Raw genomic sequence first — 9521 nt, forward strand, 5'->3', positions numbered from 1 at the left:
CAATGAAGTGGATTGGGGGTGAACACTGACAGGGAGGGTGAAGGGTACTGTGGAAAGGGGGAAGGGCAGTGATGGGAAAGAATGATAAGGAAGAGGGTTGAAGACACTAAAGGGAAAAGGAAGAAAAGGAAACTGATGAGTGGAGAAGGTGGAACTGCAGGGAGAGGACACTGAAGGGAAGTGAAGGGCGCAAATGGGAAACAAAGGAGTAAAGGACTGATGGGGAGGAAGGGATGCAGGACACTGCTGAGAACGCTAATAACACTGATGGGGGAAAGCAGCTGAAGGGAAAACATTGTAAGAATACGCATGTACGCCAGGACAATGAGAGAAGCGCTCGGGGAGCTCATGGGGTTACCGAGGGAGATAATGTCTGGAGGGCTAAAGACTGAATAGGGGGCACTGGGGCTCCTGGAAGAGCGTGGAGGCAGCATAAAGGAACCCCCTATCTGGGGCGAGTTGCAGGACCGTAAGGATGTTAAGATGTTGCGCAGGACGTTAAAGGATCTCAAATGGAGGTGAGGTCTCAGGTTGCGCCGAGTGTTAAGAAGGGAACTATAGGACTGTGAACTGGGAGGGAGAAACTAAATGGTGCGTCAAGAATTATCATTTATACGGTGAGAATTATTCCTTTTTCCAGCACAGGTCGTGTAGATACTGGAACTGAAGAGGGTATTCAGCTGGAGACCTCTAGGGACCAGAGAAATGCTAGGGTTGACAGCCTTGGAACTGAAGTTGGAAAGGAGATGGGGAATGAGTTCAAAAACAGTAATCCGCTGGAAAGACCTTTGGGTTAGTGAAACTGTGGGAATGGTGAAGTGATTTAGCCTAAGGCCTAGCAGTGGTGATGGCGACAGACGAGGGTGAGAAGTATCAAGGTTTCGAGGAAGATTAGAATAGTAGACATAACAGGTGAAAAAGGCACTGGGGATGAAGTATCGCTGGCGTTGGTAAGATGATTGTAAAAAGTGGGTTCTGGGGTAAGGTTAAGTGATGACGGGCAGTGTTTGGGGATGTTAAGGGGAGGGAACATGAGGCGGAAAAGGTGCCGGAGTAGAGAGAAGTCCTGTAGCACATAAGGATTGTTTGGTCATAGACTCTGGCACCAACAAGGATGTCACGTAATGTCCTACAACAGGTCGTCCATTTGTTGCAATATCTATAAACTTACACTAAAAGTAAATTTCGACGAAAACATCGACGTTTCAACAAATCAAACCACGTACCTCGTTCACAACAATCAATAGCAAAAAGGAAATTAGATATGTTTATGCTAAACTGGATGCTGATATTTCATACAAGGTTAGATAATCTGTCCTTCAGCAAAGGTCAGGTGGAGCAGAGGGAGATGACCTGGTAATCACGCTGAGCCCTGGAGACAGTGAGGATAACAGTGTCCCGGCTCAACGACTGATGTCAGGTTGGCTGCAGTACAGCACGCTATTGGCCGCCTCCTTAATCTGATGACCAGGGAGGGAGGCCTTGAGCCGTGGGAGGCGCCTCACACCTGCTGTAAAGTCACATGATGAAATGCAAGGGATGCGCGTGCACACACACACACACACACACACACACATATGGATAAAGAAGTACACAGCGAGTTGCTGCTACACTCCGTAGGGCCAATACTAGGACGTGCATCTTAGATTTGGTCACCGCAACTAAAGGAGTATAAACAGCTAATGGAGAAGGGCCAGAAGAAGGCAACAAAGACGGTACCAGAATTAAGGGAGCTGAATATGCATCACAGGGAAACAATGGAAGAAAAGTAAGGGGTGACCTAATCACAGCCGTTTTTTTTTTTATACCATATTGATGAAGGCGTTGAGCAGTTCTTCGAAAGGTCATAAGAACCATCGGACACAACGTGGAATTTGGCAAGAAACTCTTCAGAATTGATGTAAAGAAGTACAACGGAGAAAACCAAAGTGGACCAAAGGTAGAAGGATGCAAGAGGCCTGAAATTGAAGAGGCCCGGAGAAGTGTGGTGGTCACGCGAGCGACCGGCCTACGTGCAGGTTAAGTCAGGTCGGGAACTCCACGCACACACACACACCATCACCTGCTTGCTCTGACTGGCTGGCTACTACAGCGTCCTGAGAGCTCACGTTCACTTGTAATGGTATATCAAATGTTTCACTCTAGCATTACGTCTCGACTACAGACAGAGTCTGGCTGGCGCGGGGGCTCGGAAAGGGCTATGCGTCCGGCACCAGGGGCCTGCAAAGGGCTCCACGCCCGGCATCAGGGGCAAAGGCTGAGGTTGGCAGACTGGCACAGGGGCCTGGAGAGGGCAGGTAAGGGCTGCCTGCTCCGTACCTAGTTAGGCCTTGGGAGGTCAATTGAGGGCTGCCTGCTCCGCATGAGGGCAGGGAAAGCAGGTAGGGGCTATCTTCCCAGCACCAGGAACTTGGGAAAGACAGGTGAAGGAGACCTAACCCACACTAGGGACCTGGGGGGGATAGGTTAGGGAAACCTGCTCCGCACCAGGGGCCTGCGGAGGGCAGGTAAGGTCTACCTGCCCCGCACAAGGAGCCTGGAGAGGGCCACCTGCCCCGCGACAGGGGCCTGGTTAGGCTACCCGCCCCGTACCAGCAGCCTGAAGATGGCAGGTGAGGGCTGCCTGCCCCGCACCAGGTGCCTGGGGAGGGCCGTTGAGGCTATCCGCTCAGCCCCGCACCAGAACAACGCCTGCCTGTAATAATAACGGTTATGTGAACTGTGACGTCACAAATTCAAGAAAAAATTGAAGGTAATTGTTATGTGAGATATTCTTCGTGATGAGGGTGGTCAGGAGGCGGGGGGCCAACCTGGGGTAGTGCAGAGGGCCAGGCTGCGGTGGTGGTGAATGAGGCCAGGGGAGGGTGGTGGTGAAAGGGGCACGGAAGGGGTGGATGGGGATGCAAGGGGCACGGAAGGGGTGGATGGGGATGCAAGGGACACGGAAGGGGTGGATGGGGATGCAAGGGGCACGACAGGGGCTGAGGTGCAAAGGTCTACTATGGGGTGGTGGTGCAGGGGGCCAGAATGATGTGGTGGCGCAGGGGCCCAGGCTGAGGTGGTGGTGCAGGAGGCCCGACTGATGTGGTGGTGCAGGGGCCAACATGGGATGGTGGTGCAGAAGGCCAGGGTGGGGTGTGGAAGGTGCACGTGTAGACAGGCTGAAGTGTGGGAGGGGGTGAACTTGAAGCCAGCTTATAATAGCGGAAATGAGACCAACTGGAAATGAAGTAGACCCCAAGATGCACTACTGCGGCTGTGGTTCAACACATCTATGGCCATGGCCAGAGTGGCTCAAGAGTGTAATTACCTATTTGCACTGCAGGGCGAAGGAGTTTTATACTCGTGTATGTATCTGTACAATTACCTATTTGTAAAGTACGGGGAAGAGTGTAATTTTCATACGTTCGTGCCTTTTTCTTATACAAGTATTCTGCTTAAGGACATCTTCTAATCCACCTTGCACCTGTTCTTGTACCGGCCACACTCAAAGCCTTGAGTACGATGACGTGAACTACAATTCAACCCTCGAGGATCAGGTCAAAGGTCAGGCTATCATATCTAGGGGTCTTACCGTCGTGTTCACGGGGTTAAGGTTAACGGTGCAAGGGCCTTATTTACACCACTCGCGACCTCTCTCGTCTTGCTGTCCCTCAGAACCAGCGGAAGACAACTCACAAATGACCGGTCTCTTAATTAATGCAATCCGCTTTGCTAATGGCCCTCGGCCTCCACCCTGATCCTAGGTCCTACGCCTTGGCTCTCCTCACAGGCCATGGAGGCAGCATATTGCATTATCTAGTTTAGTTTCCCCAATTTGCACCGTCTTGAAAGTTACGTTGGCAAAACAGAAAAGAAAAATTAGATGTTATTGTAGCACATACTTCAGGAAAAGATACACAAGATTCAGTGGCTTTGTGGCTGCCTGTTCGGTAAATAAAAACTAGAAAATATACCTCAGCCCGTCTGTTTTCAAACCCTCTAAAGATTCTATTTATTAAGTATATCATGTCCCATCTTTCAAGTACTCACTGTCCATGTTCTACAGTGCTTTACTACTGGTATTGGTGGTTATCGTTTGGAGTCTATAATCCTAAATGGTACACGGCAGTCGTGGGGAAAGAAAGGGTGATAAACATTTGGATGAGGGAGGCCGTTGTGGGCAACAATGTTATCAGGCCACCAGGGTCGGCCTCCTGGGGCGCGGCCCATGACGGAAAAGGACACGAGACATAGGAATGTTGGTATTTTGAAACAGCGACTGTCCTATCACGTTAAGTATTTTATCGTCAGGAAATCGCGCAATACGAGAGTTCTCCGTCTTGTCGCTGTTATATTACTTTCCACGATGACATTGGCGGTGGGGAGGGAGATATTTACAAGGTCTCAATAGTTCGGACTAGGGCAGAGTACACAATCTGCCTTCAGTCTAATAAAAACTCAAATTGCTTACCACGAACCAACTTACACACACACGTGCGTGTGTGTGTGTGTGTGTGTGTGTGTTCACGTCATGCAACACTCATGAGTGTGTTCATGTCATGCAATTTGAGCATTTGTCTCAAATACAAGTAATGAAATTTGCCCGAGTTTGGACTTGTGAATCACCTTGTATATACAGTTTCTCACGCAACGACCAGTGTCTTAACTTCCGACTGGTGGGTGATGATAATAAGGCTTTCCCAGGCCACACAGGAACACCTCCTGCCAGTGTACGTGTAGTAGGGGTTACAGAGGCAGGGATACGGGGGCCATATAGCAGGTGCCAAGAAGACTGACATGGAGAGAGGGAAGGAATGGGGGGGGGGGGGGGTTAGAGACTGATGTGGAGATGGAGCGAAGGACATTGAAGGGAAGAGGAGTTGAAGGGCTTTGTTGCGTATGAAAGGGAACTGTAATGGAGGGAGTGAAGGATACTCATGTGGAGAGGGTTGAAGGACATTAGGGTGAAGGACAATGAAGTGGATTGGGGGTGAACACTGACAGGGAGGGTGAAGGGTACTGTGGAAAGGGGGAAGGGCAGTGATGGGAAAGAATGATAAGGAAGAGGGTTGAAGACACTAAAGGGAAAAGGAAGAAAAGGAAACTGATGAGTGGAGAAGGTGGAACTGCAGGGAGAGGACACTGAAGGGAAGTGAAGGGCGCAAATGGGAAACAAAGGAGTAAAGGACTGATGGGGAGGAAGGGATGCAGGACACTGCTGAGAACGCTAATAACACTGATGGGGGAAAGCAGCTGAAGGGAAAACATTGTAAGAATACGCATGTACGCCAGGACAATGAGAGAAGCGCTCGGGGAGCTCATGGGGTTACCGAGGGAGATAATGTCTGGAGGGCTAAAGACTGAATAGGGGCACTGGGGCTCCTGGAAGAGCGTGGAGGCAGCATAAAGGAACCCCCTATCTGGGGCGAGTTGCAGGACCGTAAGGATGTTAAGATGTTGCGCAGGACGTTAAAGGATCTCAAATGGAGGTGAGGTCTCAGGTTGCGCCGAGTGTTAAGAAGGGAACTATAGGACTGTGAACTGGGAGGGAGAAACTAAATGGTGCGTCAAGAATTATCATTTATACGGTGAGAATTATTCCTTTTTCCAGCACAGGTCGTGTAGATACTGGAACTGAAGAGGGTATTCAGCTGGAGACCTCTAGGGACCAGAGAAATGCTAGGGTTGACAGCCTTGGAACTGAAGTTGGAAAGGAGATGGGGAATGAGTTCAAAAACAGTAATCCGCTGGAAAGACCTTTGGGTTAGTGAAACTGTGGGAATGGTGAAGTGATTTAGCCTAAGGCCTAGCAGTGGTGATGGCGACAGACGAGGGTGAGAAGTATCAAGGTTTCGAGGAAGATTAGAATAGTAGACATAACAGGTGAAAAAGGCACTGGGGATGAAGTATCGCTGGCGTTGGTAAGATGATTGTAAAAAGTGGGTTCTGGGGTAAGGTTAAGTGATGACGGGCAGTGTTTGGGGATGTTAAGGGGAGGGAACATGAGGCGGAAAAGGTGCCGGAGTAGAGAGAAGTCCTGTAGCACATAAGGATTGTTTGGTCATAGACTCTGGCACCAACAAGGATGTCACGTAATGTCCTACAACAGGTCGTCCATTTGTTGCAATATCTATAAACTTACACTAAAAGTAAATTTCGACGAAAACATCGACGTTTCAACAAATCAAACCACGTACCTCGTTCACAACAATCAATAACAAAAAGGAAATTAGATATGTTTATGCTAAACTGGATGCTGATATTTCATACAAGGTTAGATAATCTGTCCTTCAGCAAAGGTCAGGTGGAGCAGAGGGAGATGACCTGGTAATCACGCTGAGCCCTGGAGACAGTGAGGATAACAGTGTCCCGGCTCAACGACTGATGTCAGGTTGGCTGCAGTACAGCACGCTATTGGCCGCCTCCTTAATCTGATGACCAGGGAGGGAGGCCTTGAGCCGTGGGAGGCGCCTCACACCTGTTGTAAAGTCACATGATGAAATGCAAGGGATGCGCGTGCACACACACACACATATGGATAAAGAAGTACACAGCGAGTTGCTGCTACACTCCGTAGGGCCAATACTAGGACGTGCATCTTAGATTTGGTCACCGCAACTAAAGGAGTATAAACAGCTAATGGAGAAGGGCCAGAAGAAGGCAACAAAGACGGCACCAGAATTAAGGGAGCTGAATATGCATCACAGGGAAACAATGGAAGAAAAGTAAGGGGTGACCTAATCACAGCCGTTTTTTTTTTTATACCATATTGATGAAGGCGTTGAGCAGTTCTTCGAAAGGTCATAAGAACCATCGGACACAACATGGAATTTGGCAAGAAACTCTTCAGAATTGATGTAAAGAAGTACCTCTATAGCATAACAGATCAAAATCTTCAAGAGACGGGTCTCCGTTACCGTAAAGCTGCCTCCCCGTCTGGTGCAGGTAGGTACAGACAATCGAACAAACAAACATTGTGTTAGGAAGAAACTATGACGAATTGAACGACTTAAATATTTGAGATATAAACTGAAATAGATTCCAGATCCCGACTAAAGGGTAAGCTATAAAGGGGTCCTATGAAATTTGCAAAAAGGTGTCAATGCACAAGTGACGGAAATACCCGAAGGCGAGAAGGGAAGCGAGCGCAAGGAGACTTGAAATGTTAGTAAAAAATCTAAGGAAAGTGTATATGAACTACAGAAAAAATATATATGGAGTATAATTGTTAGTATCTTAAAAGGTACAAGAAAGACGCTAAGGATAATATGTAATCTATCAATAGAAAACGGCAATTTAGAAGCTTTGATGAAGGAAAACGGTATCTTGGCCAGTGTTAAACCCAACTAAGTGCGGACACAAGAGATGGAGAAAAAAATCTTAAAATATTATATCCTTATCAAAATGCAGTCATGTTTTTCTTTAATCAACTATCACTGTACACTGTTGCATCAGGCAATCATACCTAGATTTATTTGAGGTACAGAGTAAGTATCGAGATTATATGACTTCAATGGTTTAGACAGCAGGTATTATTCTCATTCATGAATTCATATTACCTAAGATCTGCTTGTCTTCATTGTTCATGCATCATGACTCAGCCGAGGCGATGATTTGAACGAGACAGTAAAGAGTTATCTGTTGCAGTGTGTGTGTGTGTGTGTGTGTGTGTGTGTGTGTGTGTGTGTGTGTGTGTGTGTGTGTGTGTGTGTGTACCATACAACGAAACCTGTCACTTCAAGTCCTCACGTCGTCGAGGACGAGTAAGTGGATAAGTCTGACAGATAAGTCCCAGGGGAACGAGAGCGACGAGCGGGTCAAGTGGTGCGATGCGAGTCGCGTGTGGTTTTGTGGCGAGTTACGGGGGTCATGGGGCGTGACGTGTTTGTCACGTCCTATGACGAGCGGGTTACGTGTGTGACGCGTGAGCCACGTGGTTTGGTGAGTGGTTCACGTGTTTTGTGGCGTGTGGGACACGTGACTTGTGGGTCACGTGGTGTGCGACAGGTGGGTCATGTGATGTGACGTGGGAATGACGTGGCCGCCAGTGGGCGTGGGCGGCCGGTGATGAACCGTGACGTCACAACCACCACCCTCTGCCTACCCCGGGCTGAACCTGTCAGCGTTAGAGGCAAGACAGGGGAGAACCCCAGTTATTCGGCTCGTATGAATTTCCGCATAATTTATACGGTAGACGAGGGAGTTCAGAGGCAAAAGTACCCACTTTCCTTGCATTCAGGTGCGTCTCTCAACCATTGGATAAATCGTTTCTTGCTTAAAAGACAAGTCTCTCTCCTCCCTGCCGGTTTGAGGAGAGTAAAATTTAAGAATGTCGCAGGATAGGCAACCGTGCACATTCTTCCTTGAACAGTACGTTTTAACCCACGCCGCCCCTGGGAAGCCTGCTGCACTTAAGTCTCCTCTGTTCGCTGTCTGTATGCATCTCTGTCTGTGCTGCCAACATGCTCATGGTGACGTCTGTACGTTCACATATAGAGCAGGGATCAGGTTAGTCATTCTCCATCAGCATCAGGTTTCAATAAAAAAAATATCTAGGGGATGACCGTCTTTGGTGTTATATAGAAACGTTCATGAGTCAGCACCAAGTTTGACTTGAGGATGCATTTCACTCCAACGACCAAGTCTTCTCTGGCTGGCATGCATGCAGTTTCTTCCCCTCTGAAAACAACTGAGGAAGACAAGTATGGCCTAAGTTAAATTCATGACTGGAGGAGATGGTGGTGTCAGTGATATCATCACCGAAGCGACATTAATCACCAGTATTTTGAACTGTGTTTGGGTTATACCGTGGCCACTGCAATATATTGTGCGACTCAGCCTGGGATGCGGTTCCAGGTAACCCTACCCTTGATAAGCAAGCTGTGGATAAACCCAGTTGACGGCTCGAGTCCTCAATGCACTGTCAGAAAAAAATCTAACACTGTGAACATCACCTTCAAGGGTCGTTAATACATTAAGAGCATGAATATGTAGTCTTACAATTTTCAAACCAGAGTTCAAGAATGTTTATCTTTGACTGGTGGTTATAAATTGACGCCGACAGCCTTAATGACCCTGGCAGTCGACGAACCTAAATAACCAGTAACCAACCAATATCACTTTGGAGATCCAATGTAAACAGTATCAGCTGTTATAACCCTGATCTATAGGTTACCATTACTTACAACACAAGTCTTATAACCCGGATCTGAAACGTACCATAACCCAAGGATCTCATCGACCAGAATTACAGTATTCTGAGTATTCTTATCCAAGGTCATCTCTAAGCCTGGATAATTCTACAAGAGATAAAGGATGAGACAGAGTCCTTCCCGGTAGACGGGTTGGCTGGAGGCTCCGAAGTGTTGCCTCATATAAACATACATCCACCTGCAAAATGAGGAAAACCTCTTACCCTGAATGTTTCCCCTACAAGAACAAATTCACCATAGGTGTACCAGCCAGAATAAAACAACGAAGTAGAACAAAAACAAGAACGTGGATAAAGGAACACGGTGAAAAGAAAACGATGGGTAACT

Source organism: Panulirus ornatus, chromosome 32 (genome assembly GCF_036320965.1).
Source record: "Panulirus ornatus isolate Po-2019 chromosome 32, ASM3632096v1, whole genome shotgun sequence".
NCBI classification, from domain to species: Eukaryota; Metazoa; Arthropoda; class Malacostraca; order Decapoda; family Palinuridae; genus Panulirus; species Panulirus ornatus.